This window comes from Euprymna scolopes, chromosome 29, assembly GCF_053919585.1.
Source record: "Euprymna scolopes isolate OS-2025 chromosome 29, ASM5391958v1, whole genome shotgun sequence".
NCBI lineage: Eukaryota > Metazoa > Mollusca > Cephalopoda > Sepiida > Sepiolidae > Euprymna > Euprymna scolopes.
Window position 1 is genome coordinate 39,979,196 of NC_136510.1, and position 15,901 is coordinate 39,995,096.

Here is a 15,901-nt window from a genome sequence, read left to right on the forward strand (position 1 = left end):
TTCCTGTGCTTGCTTTACTAGTATTTTAATCGAATGTGCTGAAAAACTTGTAGATCTGGTGCTGCCCCCTCGACATAAATACTCCTGACTAACCCAACAAGCTTCACAATCTCATCCCTTTAAATGAAGAGTTCCTTAGATGTTTAAAAGGGCATCTACTCTGTTTCTTCCCGCAAACTGCTAGACTTTTGAATTCACTTCTCTGTTTCCTACTTCACTGATTGTATTAACATGCGGAGATTTAAATGTAATGTAAACAAACATCTCGTTGCTTAACTCCCTGCATAGTGTCCTCATAAATATTGGCCCAAATAGTAGCCTTTTACGTCCAATTGGCACTGGGCCTTACTTGCTTGAGATGAAAAAGAGTAATAAAAAAAAAGGTGTATTAAGAAAATATACTTCTTGGAATCTGTCTTCAAAAGTCTCAGGGAAGTTCCAGAACAAACGAACACAAGCTGCAACTATATATATATATATATATATATATATATATATATATATATATATATATATATATATATATATATATATATACATGGAGTTGAAAGATAAATAAATTAATGGGGAGAGAGGATGGATTATTTCTTTATTCCTCAGCTCCTTATTTAACCGCCTTCCAAATAAATGTATACAACGGCTGAAGTTACCACTTTTAAGTCAGCTACGGGCCTAACTAGCTAGATTCGTCTGATGAGGCCCGTATAGTATTGGGATAAATTTATTAGATTGGGTTAAGTTTGTGCATGATCTTTTAAAAAAATTTAAGCCTATATATGAGGTTGTTGCAAAAACAATATCGTTTTCTCACACATGCTACTTTGTATATTATTTCTGAATCAATTCATCGATATATAAACACCCATATTATATATCATTTAGAAGCGCGGTTTTCACTCTATCGAATCGTGTTTTTCCTTACCGATATCAATTTCTTCCTTCATTTTTTTTGCACGCTGTTCGACAGCATGGACAAAATTCAAATCCGCACGATTTTCTTGTTCCAGTTCAAACTTAGCCGAAAAGCTTCTGAGAACCCGTGATATCAATGATACGTTTAGCCTAGGAACCACTAACGAACGTCTGGCATGACGGTGGTTCAAGAAATTTCGCAATGGTGACGAGAGCCTCGAAGTGGAAGACAGTTGCAGCCGGCTGGCTGCGGTTGATAACGAACATTTGAAAGTCTTAATTGAAACCATGCGAGAAGTTGCTGTTGAACACGAGGTCGACAACTCAAAAGTCGTGCACCATTCAAAGCAAATAGGGAAGCCAAAAAATTTGGAAAAATGAGCGCCGCATGAATTGAACGATAATCATAAAAAAAAACGTCGTTTTTAGGTGCCTTCTACGCTCCTTCTACGCAAGAAAAACGGCCCATTTTCGGACGGATTGTGACATGTGATTAAAAGTAGATCCTCTACAACAACCGGCGACGCTCGGCACCGTGGTTGGATTCCGGAGATGGTCCACAACATTTCCCGAAGCCAAAAATTGCGCCAAAAACAGGTTCAGTTGACTGTTTGGTGGCCTGTGGCTGGTCTCATCCATTACAGCTTCTTGAATTCGGGCGAAACGATCACGGCGAAGAAGTACTTCCGACATGCACCAGAAGCTCGAGATTGGTCAATATAAAGGGACCAATTCACCTCCATGATAACGCTCGCCCGCATGTTGCTAAACTGATCCTGCAGAAGTTGAACGAATTGGGCTACGAAATTCTGCCTCATCCGCCATATTCACCGGACCTCTCGCCTACTGATTATCACTTTTTCAAGCATCTCAAAAACTTTCTGCGTGAAAAATGCCTCAAAAGCCAAGATGATGCCGAATTGGCCTTCAATAACTTCATCGCTTCTAGAACTCCGAAATTCTATGCTAATGGAATAAATAAACTTGTTTCCCGTCGGCAAAAATGTGTCCATTCTAATGGTTCTTATTTCGATTAATAAAGTTTATTATGAAAGGAGTTAGGATGATTATATTTGCACCTACCTAATATATTCGTCAAAATTGGAAATATGTTCAAATGTTCATGGATTTCGTGATTTTTTTAACTCAACTCTTTTTAAGAAGAATCGTTTAAGGATTTCGATTTCATTTTGATACAACCATAGGAAGAATGAGGACCTCCGTTATTTTCGTCAAAATTGGAAATATTTTCAAATTTATTCCAGCTATGAGCAAATAGCTCCACTGCCTTTTTTTTTACAAAGGCATCACCACATTATCAAGGCCCAGAGGCCACTCAAGGATAAGGGTTAAAGAGTGTACAGTAGAAATTGGTCAATATAGTAATCATTAGTAATGAAAATTTGGCAAATTTAATAACCTATATGGAACGGCCCATCAAGAACTTATTTACTTTAGACTTGAACACAACCATATTGTAGTCAGCCGGAAAGCAGGAAAACGGAAGACAATTCCACAGGCGTGCAGTTCTAAGAAAGAAGCTTTGTTCATGGAATCTACGTTTAGGTTTAGGCACAGATAAAGAGTGGGGGAAATTATTGATAGTGTTTACAGCTAGACGAGTGTTTCTTGTGAAAGTTTGGCGAGGGGGGACCATAGATTGAAGCTAAGTTGAACACTTTCCATGAAAATAACGATACATCAGAGACAAACTCGCAACATCTCTTCTGTGAGATAGAGGTTGCAAGGAGGAGAAAAGGACATCTCCTACGAGGCTACGAAGTCTATTTTGAACTCTATCAAGGCAGGACAAGTCCTTTCTAGCAGCTCCTGCCCAGATGTGGCAACAGTATTCCATCCTTGGACGTACCTGGTTCTTATATAGATAGAGAATAGCATCAGCAGTGAGATATCTACTGGATCGATAGAAAGATCCCACCATTTTTCCAGCGGCCTTGGCAACAGATTTGATATACATGTTCCATTTAAGATCAGGAGTAATGGTCAAGCCCAGAAGCTTGTCAAAACTTGAGGCCTCCTGAAGACGAGAGCCATTCATTTCAATTGATGACAAATGTGGATTAGAATGTTGATGATGTAAAGAGAGAAGCTTGGTTTTAGATGCATTAAAAGTAACCAGCCACTCCTTTCCCCATTGTACTACGTGCTCAAGATCAGAGGAGAGAGAATTGGAGAGAACTTGGTCGTTTACTGTCTTAGATGTGGTACCATAAATGGTAGTGTCGTCAGCATAAATGTCTACAAATGATGTAAGGATATGATTTGGAAGATCATTAATGTAGATCAGGAAAAGAGTTGGGCCCAGGATGGATCCCTGAGGGACACCGGCATTAATACTGTGAGCTTCTGATTTTTACCCCTCAACTACTACTCTTATGAACCTATCAGAAAGAAATGATTTAATAATTGAGAAGACTTTTCCAGCTATACCATAGCTAGCGATCTTATGAAGTAAACCTTTATGCCATACCCTATCAAAGGCTTTAGATATGTCAAGAGCAATTGCCCTAGAAAGATTGCCACCGTCGAGAGATTTGCTAATCCTATGCGATATAACTGTAAGCACATCTGCTGTAGATCTAGCAGAACGGAAACCATATTGAGTGTCACTAAGAAGGTTATTTTTGTTGAGATGTTTGATTACTTCTGTATTTAACACAGATTCTAGCAACTTACTCATGACGCACAGGAGACTTATTGGCCTGTACTGAGAGGGGGATGAGCGATCACCTGAATTCTTAAATACAGGGCATACTGATGAGATTTTCCAGGGAGATGGGAAACTATTCTCCTTAAGACAACGTTTAAACAGTTTTGTAAGTATGGGCGCTAGTTCAGGTTGAAGTTTTTTGAGTACTATAATTGGAATACCATCAGGGCCAGTTGCTTTACTCGAATCAAGGTTTTTGATTAGCTTCGCAACATCACGTACAGATATACGTATATCACATAGCGTGTTTTCTGATACAGGAGGAAATATTGGGGGTTGGCGGTCTTGGTCGCAAAGGGTAGAATTAGCTGCAAAGTTCTTGACAAAGAGTTTGGCTTTGTCTGATGCTGACGAGATTACCTCAGGTCCATTGATAATAGTTGGGATGGAGCACACGCTTCTGTTCAGGATTCTGTTTGCTATTTGCCAAAACTGGTGGGAACCAAGCCGCTCAGCTACTTTGGACTTAACAGATTGAGCATACAACTCTCTTGCGTTCCTTATTACTTTCTTACAATGGTTGCTGGCAGTCCTGAAAACGGCTTTAGTTTCCATACATCTATTACGTTTGAAGCAGTGGAAAAAGTGATTTCTGTGCGCAATGGCAGCAGCACATTCTGGAGAGAACCATGGCTGGCTGTTAGGTTTTTGCTGAAACTTTTTAGAGGGTATGAAATGGTCAATACCTACAATTAACTTGCCTTTCCGTCAGACTTTGTCTGCAACGCTAAGAGAAAGAACATGGTAACTAGGCAAACCTAGATCTTCATATCACCTGTCTAAGAAGAACCAATTCCTGCTTCGAACTGTATAGTCACAGAGGATGCTGCAGTGCACTAGACTAGATGCAGAATGCCATTGTCTTATCACGTAGAAGGTTGCCATCAGTAGTTATATATATATATATACACTGATGATTGCGTAAGCATGAAACACTAGTGTCTGTAGGTATAAAAGAACAATATTTATTATTTAATTATATATATATATATATGCATATATATGCAACTTTATCTGTGTGTGAGTTCGTTCCTTATAGACTCCAAAACGGCTGAACAGATTTTCTTTAAAATTTGCAGAACTTCTTTAGTGTATAAGACTGAGAGTGATCTTAGTTAAGTTTAGTCTCAGAATACCCCACCGATAATTACCGACAATCGATGATCGAAACCGCTATTTTAATTTATCATAAAGCCATTTTTCCATTTCGTCGCTTTATCACCGGTAAAGCCATTTTTTCCATGTCGTCGCTTAGCAATAATGATAGAACAACGGGCCGTGAAAATTCTACTTTAAGTAAGTTGATAGCGTGTTTTATGTTCATTATTATTATTATTATTATTATTATTATTATTATTTTATTTTTATTTTCATAACGTGATCTGTAGGTTCAAACTCAGCACGAACATTTCTTTTTTTTTTTTCATTAACTGCACAGAATTTTATAAGACTTGAAAATTTACGTTTTTTTTTGTTTCTTTTTTGCATGACGTGGTCTGTAGTTTAAAACTCACACGTAATTTCTTATTTTTTTTCGTTAACTGGAAAGAAGTTTATATAAAATAATTTTATAAAAGAAGTAGTAGCTTCTCTACAGTGCAATGTAGAATAACATATATGTTGGATGAAGTTACTGCATGGAGGCATGTGAAGCTTCCTCCCGAGTGATTTCACGAATTTCGATGGCAATGAAAATGTAGGAGTGTGAAATATTCGTTGATCATTATTCAATCCCAGGCAACATCGGGTTTCCTTGCTGGTATATACATAAAACTAGCTTTACCGACCCGATATTGCCTAAGGTGCAATTTAAATCATTTCAATTTGCACATTTATAAAAATTATGTTGGAACATAAGTAACATTATACTTGTAAGAGAATCAACTCTTTTTTTTTTTTTTTTATTTTAATATTTTCTTGAATTTAACATATGATTTATGTCTTTTATTGATTTTAATGTTGAGTCATAATTGAATCATATGTCCGTTTTGTTAGTTGACCGTACGGGAGTTCATCGTTTCGAAAATAAAGTGTACTGAGGTATGTTATTATAATACCAATAACATGGTACAACAATAACAAACAAAAATTGGCTCGTCAAAATCCACGGTTGATATGATTGCTTGAATGTTATGAATATGCGGTATAATCACGTCGACGCGCCGGTTCCCGTTAAATCACGGAAGTTGAACGGTGTTAAACTTACTATTACAATGGGTGATCCTTTCGGTCATGTCAGTTGCTATATGTGTTCTCCGATTATCTCGGTCATGGTTTCCAATCATCTTGGATTTCTCCCTGCCATTAGAATCAAGCAGTGCTGATTTAGCATAGCCGGGACTGGGATTGCGCAACCCTTGTTTCACAATTTCACGAGTAGCCAAGATGTAATCATCTATCAAGACTGAAGAAGGCCATAAAATGCTATTTATACTAGTTATACATGTTTTAAAATTTCAATAGAATATTTTATATGTTCGATGAAACGTGGAAGTATTTTTTGCGTGTCATATAAAAAAAAAGTTACTTATGCAAGATACGTACTAAGTTCTCGTCGGTATATTCCGAGCAAGTTATGTAAACCGCCGGAGGGAGGGGGGCGAAACACTTTGTCAATGCAATCGCAGCAACCGACAATTGCTAAACGATATGTTTTTGTTTATTGATTTTTTTACTGTCTTTTGTTCATTACATTGTTAGATGAAAGTATAGAATAGTTCGAAAAGACCCCTCCCCCCCTGTTCCTTATGTTAAGAATGACTTTCTAACTAAAAAACGTTATTATTTTAGCACGGTCAGGAAATTGCACAAGTACCTTCTTTTTTTATGGAAGTGTATCTGTTCTTCGGATGCTGCACTTCCATTTTTTGTTCTCTTTCATTGGAGGATCAGTCCTTCACGACTGAGACAATTTTTTATTTTTGTACCTTTTCTCCACGTTAAAAAACGACCCTGGTGTCTAACTCTGTCCCGTGGGATGCATTGTAAATAGGTACTATGTGATGAGAGTTTATAATTATAATTGTATGTTGTTGTTGTTGTTGTTCTTGTTAATGATGGTGTGTGGTGGTGCTGTTTTTTGTTGTTTTTTTTTTTTTCATTAAATTTTAACTGTTTGCTTCCGTTTTAAACATTGCCAATCGTTTTCGATTAAAAAAAAAAAAAAAAAAGAAAACAAAAACACGAACTTTTCATTCCATACCTTCCGGTGGTACGCAAATAAAATGCTGACGATAACGCGATCCCTATTTTGCATTAGTTCCTATTTACAATGCCTCCCCACGGGACAGAGTTAGACACCAACGTCGTTTTTTAATGTGGAGAAAGGGACCAAAAAATAAAAATTGTCTCAGTCGTGAAGAATTTCTCCTCCACTAACAGAGAACAAGAAATTGAAGTGTAGCAGCACTGTAGCATTTGAAGAACAGATACTACACTTTGATCTTGACCCAAATGCCAAAGTTAGTACTGAAAAAGACGTCCATAAGAAAAGTTCAAGGTCATGGACACACACACACACACACACACACACACACACATGTATATATATATATATATATATATATATATATATATACACACACACACATATATACAGACAGACACACGCACATATATATTCATTGATACATATTTATGTACAAACACATACACACACGCACAGATATATATTGCAGCATGCGTTGTTTTTCAAATATAATTATCTACTGACACGTGTTTTTACGACTTATCAGGAGGGCCGAATAATCGTAGACGACGAAATACGTGTCAATCGATAATCATATTCTAAAAACAATGCATATGCCGCTCCCCATGTGGGGATACCAGATTGGTCAAAGGAAAAATTATTCCCAACTCGCATTTAGGTTAAAATGCCCTTTCGTATAAATAATCGAATTCATTTAAAAAGTATCGCAAACAAAAACAAATAAACATACACACACACACACACACACACACACACACACACACACACACACACACACACACATATATATATACACATATATATATATATATACAGACACTACACACACATATATATACACACACGCACACACATATATATATACATACCCACATATATATACACACACACACATACACACACATATATGTTCTCAACGATAATTCTTGGCCTGAAGACGTAATCCCCCAACGCGGGTGATTACAGAAACATGTATGCACATATGTAACCATCAATGTTTGTATAAATAAATTTCATATATATATGTATATATATGTATATATATATATATATATATATATATATATATATATATATATATATATATATATATTGAAAGAAGAAACATGTGATGATGACTTACCTTGTGTTTTGTTTAATGCCGTAAATTTTAAAAAGTTTTGATTTCCACGTGAAATAAATAAATATATCCTCGAAAGTGAAGGTAGAAATAATCAAATAGACATCAAAGGAATTAGCAAATATGCCGACGGCTCCTACTCGGGGGTGATTTTTTGTCCCTTTTATAAGTAAATCCGCTGATATTAGTACGTTTTTTTCTTTTGGTTGTGTTTTATTTGGTCTTTGTTTTCGTTAATTTTTTTCGTAATTTTTAAATTATTTTTTCTCACAAATAAAGACGATTTAAAATAAACGCGTAATCGTTCCTTGTCTGTTGTTGTTACGACCTGTTAGAAAAAAATAAAAGGAAATAAATTAATAATAAAAAAATGATATAATATATCAGATCATATAAAACGATTTATTTTTTTATTATGAAATAACCGTGCAAAACACAACAACAACAACAACAACAACAACAACAGTTCTTTAATACGATGGGGGCACGTGCAAAAATGAATGTTTCTCTTTTTTGGTTTAGGAGCAAAGCTGACCCTTTCTAAAATTACAGTACTTGACACGTTTTCTGAATTAAAGACAGAGTTCGCTTTCTAATCGGAAGACTAAAGGTTTTAAAATCACCTTCGAGTTTCAAAAGGCTAACACAAGAGAGAGTTGGAAACATGGCCAGTTTTTAAGTTGGGGGGGGTTCAGCTCCTCAAAAAGGGGTACTAATGGTCCCAATCTAGAAGCACTTCTCCTCACTAAGTCGACCATATTAATATACTACTACTACTAATAATAATAATAATAATAATAATAATAATAATAATAATAATAATAATAATAAATAAATAAATAAATAAATAAATTAAAAAAATAAAAATAAAAAATAAAAAAAAATAATGGCCGGCAATGTTTACTTTGTATTAGTTCGGACTCGAAATGATTTCGAAGTCGTCGATCGATCAATGTAAATTGATCATAAAAATCCAAATGATGTTATTAAGTTTTGTACGCGTCCACGTCGTATAAAAGAACTGAAAAAAATATGCAAAAGGTGAAAAGTTCCAACGTGAATCGAAAACGATACTTCTTTATTTTTAAAGTATACTTAAACAACATACAAAAACCCCAAAACACACACATATATATACACACATGCATGCATATACATATATATACATATACATATATATTTTTATTTTTTCAATAATTACTTCAACAATATATATATATATATATATATATATATATATATATATATATATATATTGTACATTTATTCTATTTTCAATAATTACTTCAAAAATATATATATATTTATTTTATTTTCAATAATTACTTCAGCAATATATATATATATATATATATATATATATATATATATATATATATATATATATATACCGTTGAAGTAATTACTGAAAGTAAAATAAATATACAATACATAGTATATAAAGCTTCATAATATATATTACGTGACATTATAATTATATAAATATTAAAAAAAAAAAAAAAAATTACTCTTGGCATGTAAACTACCGAAACTTTTATACTCCCATCGAAGATACTCAATTCATCAAACTCATTATACTACTATTAATCTATACTCGTGTAATGAACACTATTAAAGAAAATATGGAAATAAAAAAAAAACTATATACTTCATTTATTACGTACTTATATATATATATATATATATATATATATATATATATATATATATATATATATATATATATGTATGCATATGTGTGTGTATTAATATATATAAAATACTGCATGTGCGTTTGTGTATATGTGTATACAGTTGTATTTCTTTAAATAGAAAAACGACTAGAGTGCTCGCTCAGCTCAATTACGTATGTAAGAGCCTATATTGTATTTCCAATCCAATATCAATCGTTCCGTGCATTAGTGTGAACGTAGCAGAAAGTGAAACTGGCGGTACCAAAGGATAATCAAAGTAATGTAGTATTATATATATATATATATATATATATATATATATATATATATATATATATACAGAGAGAGAGGGGGGAGAGAGAGAGGAGAGAGAGAGAGAGAGAGAGAGAGAGAGAGAGAAAGGGATAGATGAAGTCACAAACTTGCAAATGTGTAGTCGATTCATACTGTGTTTATATATATATATATATATATATATATATATATATATATATATGCATTGCATGTATGTATGTATGTATGTATGTATGTATACATAATTCTATTAAATTTCAAAATATTATAACAAATAGAAAGATTTTAAATTCACAGAACTGTCAAAAAATTAAAAACAATAGTTGAAAGCTAAAACGAAGCGCAAACAAATAAACCTTTGAAAACAACACCAGAAATGAATAATAGTTTTCGCTATCGACGGTTCTAAAGAAGAAAAGAAAATAATAATCGAAATAATTATAATAAAAATACTGCATTCTTTTTTGGTATTACTTACTAACCAAAATATATGTATATATCTGGCAGTAACGTGATAGATTTACGACATACTCAGGCCGCCAGGTTGGGTCACCAGTCGTACCAGATTAAAAAAAAAAAAAAACAATCCCGCTGGCCAAAAATGAAGGGTCCTTCCCGAAGACACACGGAGAAAGAAGCCAAGTCAATTAGAACGGCTAGTAGAACAACTACTATACGCTTATTTTCGCTTCTAGTAACTCCTACTACTACCACAGTTCAGTTGTTGCTCTCGAGAAGCTTGCTACTACTACTAATAGTAGTATTATTGTTGGCTTACTCGAACTGCAAGTGCGCGTTCTTTGAGGCTGTCTTTCTATATGTACTAAGGCAAAAGCTTCACCATTCTGGCAGACATGCTGCTTTCTAGAAGCCTCTCAAACCTTATTGAAAACGTATCATCAGCATCTCCGGCGTATACAGACACACGCATCGCAGTAAAAAAAAAAAAAAAAAAATATATATATATATATATATATATATATATATATGCGTGTGTGTGTGTTCGCGCGCGTGTATGCGTGTGTATATATGGGTGCGTTTGTACATGTGTCACTATATGAGTATGTATTTATGTATATATGTGTATATGTATGCGTTTATATATGTATGTACGTATGTATAAATATATATTCTAAAGTTCTTTAGGAATTCAAAAACGAATGTATATATATATATATATATATATATATATATATATATATATATATATATATGTGTGTGTGTGTGTGTGTGTGTGTGTGTGTGTAATTGTCTAGTTTAGATGCATATTAAACACCCTTTATTCTATTTATCTAAAAAGAAAATACAACTTTGTTATATATAGGTCGTTGGATTGCATTTATTTGCAAAATATCTAGCTATTTCACATATTGTTCTAAACACTCATTTTAATTAATTCTCTATTAGTTTTTTTCGGTTTTCTTATGGGATGATCATCTTTAGTTAAGTATTACGTGTAATTATATGAATGCAGATATTCTACATGATTTATACTTGCATATTATTTGCGTAAAAAGTATATGGTACGAGGGGCGTGCAATAAGTAATTCCCCTGACCAACTTCCCATAGCAGTAGAGCAACGAAACTTTGCACAGTTATAAGTCTTTCTCTACATAGGAACCACCCAGAGTTATGCATTTCTCCCATCGTTTGATGCAGCTCTGGAGACCGTTTTTGTAGAACACCCCAGGTTGGTCCTCCAACCACGACGTGACTTCAGAAATCAATGTTGCATCATCTGGGAAACGCTTTCCTTTCAAAAACAACTTCATGACTGGGAAGAGGTGAAAGTCAGAGGGTGCAAGGTCAGGAGAGTATGGAGGATGGGGAGGATTTTATAACCACACGCCTGTGCTTATGATCTGGCGACATGCGAGTTGTGGACCGGAGCGTTATCCTGCAGGAGGAGGGTACCTTTACTGATCATGCCCCGCCTCTTGATTTTGATAGTCTCCCTTAATTTCTTCAAAGGTGAAGCATAATAGGCTCCTGTAATTGTGATACCCTTTGCCAGGAAATCTGTCATCACTACTCCGTCCTGGTCTCAGAAGACTGTGAGCATGAGCTTGCCTTCTTTGGAGGTGGTGAGTCCAAGTGCTTCCACTGCATTGACTGGGCTTTGGTCTCTGGATCATAGTGATGGACCCAGGTTTCATCCTGTGTAATCAGTCTTTTGAAAAGCTTTGACTCTTCTTCTTGGCACATCTCCAAATTCATCCTCGAGCACTCGACACGTTCTCGCTTCTGGAATTCTGGGAATCCATCTGGCAGACACCTTATGCATATGCAAATTGTCATGAATGATAGTTTCCACAGACCCTGTACTACTCTTGACATCTTGAGCTATTTGGCGAATAGTAATGCGCCGATCTTCCAAAATAGCAACCTCAACTTGACGGACAGATGCCTCATCAATGACAGAAGGGGGACGACCAGGCCTGGGAGCTTTTTTCCACAGACTTCCGGCCATGTTTGAATTCACAATATCAGCGTTTTACAAGGTCGTATGATGAGGCATTATCACCATGTTTCTTTCATTTCATCAAAAGTCTCCTGTGGTTTGCGTCCTTTCAAATACAAAAACCGGATCACTACTCGACATTAACAGGCTCCATTTCACAACTGACTCAGTTCAAACACCTGTAAAACAGAATCCACAATTAGTTCAGAGCTGTAATTTGCCACATAACCCGTAGAGATATAAATCATTGCACATTCAAAATTTCAGCTAGATCAGACAACTGGAAATGGGTCAGGGGCATTACTTATTGCACGCCCCTCGTAAATGCAAACCTATTTCTATATATAGTTATGTGTGCGCATATATATTTGTTTAAAAACTTTCGCCTACCAAACTCCTCTGTAAGGTTTTGGTCTATAGACATGAAACTTAATATATATGGTATTCGAACCCATGGAAAACTTTATATTTGGGTTTTAGCCGGGGAAAATCAGTACAAATGCGTGAAAATTTAAAAAAAATGGAATATGTCAGGTGCTGGTCGAACCACGGTATTACGAACATGCATGCGTAACATAATAGCTATTGGTTCACGTTTTAATTTTTAGCATTTAGCAAACTGTCTTCATATCTCAGGCATGAACATCAAGGGAAAAATAAATTTTAAGCTAAACGTTTTGGTTTCAATTCTCGGTGGTGGCGCACGAGTTTTTTTTTTTTTTTTTTTTTTTACTTCTTAAATCTTTACTATATATTTATCCAATATAATATAATAATAAATATGAAATCTGCATTAATCAAAATATCATATTTAAGCGTATGTTACGACCAGGCAATGATATATATATATATATATATATATATATACATATATATATATATATATATATATATATATATATATATATATATTGTATTTTTTCAAATTACTTTTACTTTTATTTTATTGTTTGTTTTATTAATTTATCGTATATAAACTCTATAAAATAAGATTTTGAAAGTCAAATTGAATTATTACATTATCTTTACGTCATTAAACATCAAATGAAACAAACTGTAATAAAGCTTTCCATCTGTGTGTTGTTTAATTTTCGATTTTTATTGATTATCGAGCGTCTAAATGACTATCATTTCGTTTACACTACTTTTGCTTCAAATTAGATAAACGCTTTAAAATAAGTTAAAACGCACTCAAAAATTAAATATCTAGGTAGGTAAAAGATAAATTTATCTTGTCTTTGGTAACATCTCTTTGTATTTTTTCGTCTTTTTTTTTTTTGTTGGCAATGTTTTTTTTTTGTTTACTAAAAATAGATCAAAATGACGTTTTTCACGGAGAAGCGAAATGGCATCGAATGATATTTAATAAAACTTTTTCAACGTGCGTTTCAGTAATTTACGCTGTGAGTTTTTATTTCATTTACAAAAAAATCGAATAATTTGTATAAATAACAATTTATGTATGTGTGTGTGTCTGTATAACAATATTTAACCGATAAACTCTTAAACTATAATCTATTGATTACATAACACTGAAATTAACAGGAAATAGTAATCATAAGCGAAGGTTAGTTTATAATGATTAAAGTCTTTGTTAGGACGGATAAATAACGCACACACAAATATGTCGGCAAGTTGAAATACAAAATGTTCATTTCAACTTGCTGACATTTTCTATTAGTTTTGCACATGCGCAAATTTATTCATAGCTTGAAGTGGTTTAATTTAAATTTTTTCCTATTTGTCTGTCGGTAGCTTAAACTGTAGAGAACGCAGCCACTAAATGATTGGATTTCGATTCTAGCTGATGGCATCCAAGTTATTTTTAAAAACTTTTGAAATCAGTATTATATATATATATATATATATATATATATATATATGTCTGCTGTCAACCTAATGCTGGCCAATAGCAGAGTCCAATGCTGCAGAAGGAGGGAGACCACCAGACTCCACCCTCCCTTTCGATGGAAGATGCTGGTTTATACGAGTCAAAAGATGCAAGGATGTTCGCCCAACATAACCAGCATCGCACTGGCATTTGAATTGATATACAATATTGCTATTTTGGATGTAAGGCAAACTATCCTTGCGAAAAGACGGAAAAGCAGGTCTCGTAGTATATACCAAACGCAAGGACACAGAATAAAAGCAGTCGTAAATACTTCTGCCAAACAGATTCGCAGATAACCCGTGCTGTGCCGATAGATATAAAATAGAATGGTTCGAGGTGCTACATGGAGCGGACTCCAGAAACCATTTAAAGATTTTGGAATCTGTCTCTATTGCGGTGCGTCAACCTTCTTTGTGTCGGCAAAAGGAAACATCAAACGCATTGTTTCTCTTGGGGAACTCTGAATCTTTTCTCACATTTTTTCCCCCTCGTTGTGCCAATATTTTAATCGTTTTTAAACGTTAATAAATTTATTTTAGTGTCCCCGTACTTTTGCATAATATTATTTTGTACGCTATCGATTTTCTCCTGATGAGATGATAGCCGAAAGAGCTCTTGAGAAACTTCCGCCTATTTTATTCAAAATTGTATATATATATATATATATATATATATATATATATATATATATATATATATATATATATATATATATATACGTACGTCTATAAACGTGTGTGTACGTATCTTGAATGTGTAAGGGTACGTGTAGAAGCGTATGTGGTAGTGTACGAGTATTCATGAGTGTATGTTTACATATGCGAGTGTGTTCGCGAGGTGTGTGCGTGTCCAATTCAAAGTTTTATGAAAAACTTTGTTTTGAATAGAGGCCATACAAGTTGATGACCATTCCGAGTCAAAAATGTTGGAAAGGTCATATTCAAATAGATCTTAACCTTATCGTCTTTACCCGTGCCCCTCCTGCTACTAACCCTACCCGCCCTACACTCATATTTCCTTCATTCACACTGAGGAAGACCGAAGGATCGGTCGAAAATAATGTGCTTTCGAAAGAAACATTTCCGTTTTCTTCAAAAGATTTTTTGTATTCCTACACGTCAACACATAGGAAAAAAACACAGAAAAGATATAAAAATTTATATTTTTTTCGTATTGCTATTTTATTCATATATACATGCATACACACACACATATATATATATATATATATTTGTAGTCATCGACATACAGTCCTGTTTCGTTGTATTACAACACATCAGTGCCGCTAGACTAGCATCTCTCCCAAGCCAAGGATTGAACCTAGAACCGTCGTGTTGACAGTCGGCAGTTCTCTCACTCGACCACAGAAGCGACGCCCGCAAATAACTCGTCGGAATGTCTATTTAAATAGACATCCGCCACCACGTTTACAGTGCTCAAACAGCCTGTTTGTAAACAAACAAACAACGAGCTTCGCATTTTTCAGCCAATTAAGTAGCGGGTGAGATTATTTACGACAGTGCTCTACCCAAAGAGAGGGGCTTAAAATATATTTGTAGTCATCGACATATAGTCCTGTTTCGTTGTATCACAACTCATCAGTACCG

At 34.5% G+C, this 15,901-nt stretch overlaps 1 protein-coding gene across 3 annotated transcripts in view; it reads right to left on the reverse strand.

The window, feature by feature from the left end:
• The window catches only part of LOC145252612 (major egg antigen-like), a 172,937-nt gene extending 162,174 nt beyond the window's left edge, over positions 1 to 10,763 (reverse strand). The window contains exons 1-2 of one of the 3 annotated variants that reach the window (XM_080112324.1): positions 10,421 to 10,763; positions 7,975 to 8,299 (exon numbers count right to left, since the gene is read on the reverse strand). The gene's annotated coding sequence lies outside the window, so the exon portion shown is untranslated. Of the gene's footprint in view, positions 1 to 7,974; positions 8,300 to 10,416 lie in introns of all 3 variants that reach the window. The other 2 variants (XM_080112322.1, XM_080112323.1) reach the window with 2 other exon arrangements.
• Positions 10,764 to 15,901: the final 5,138 nt, after the last annotated feature.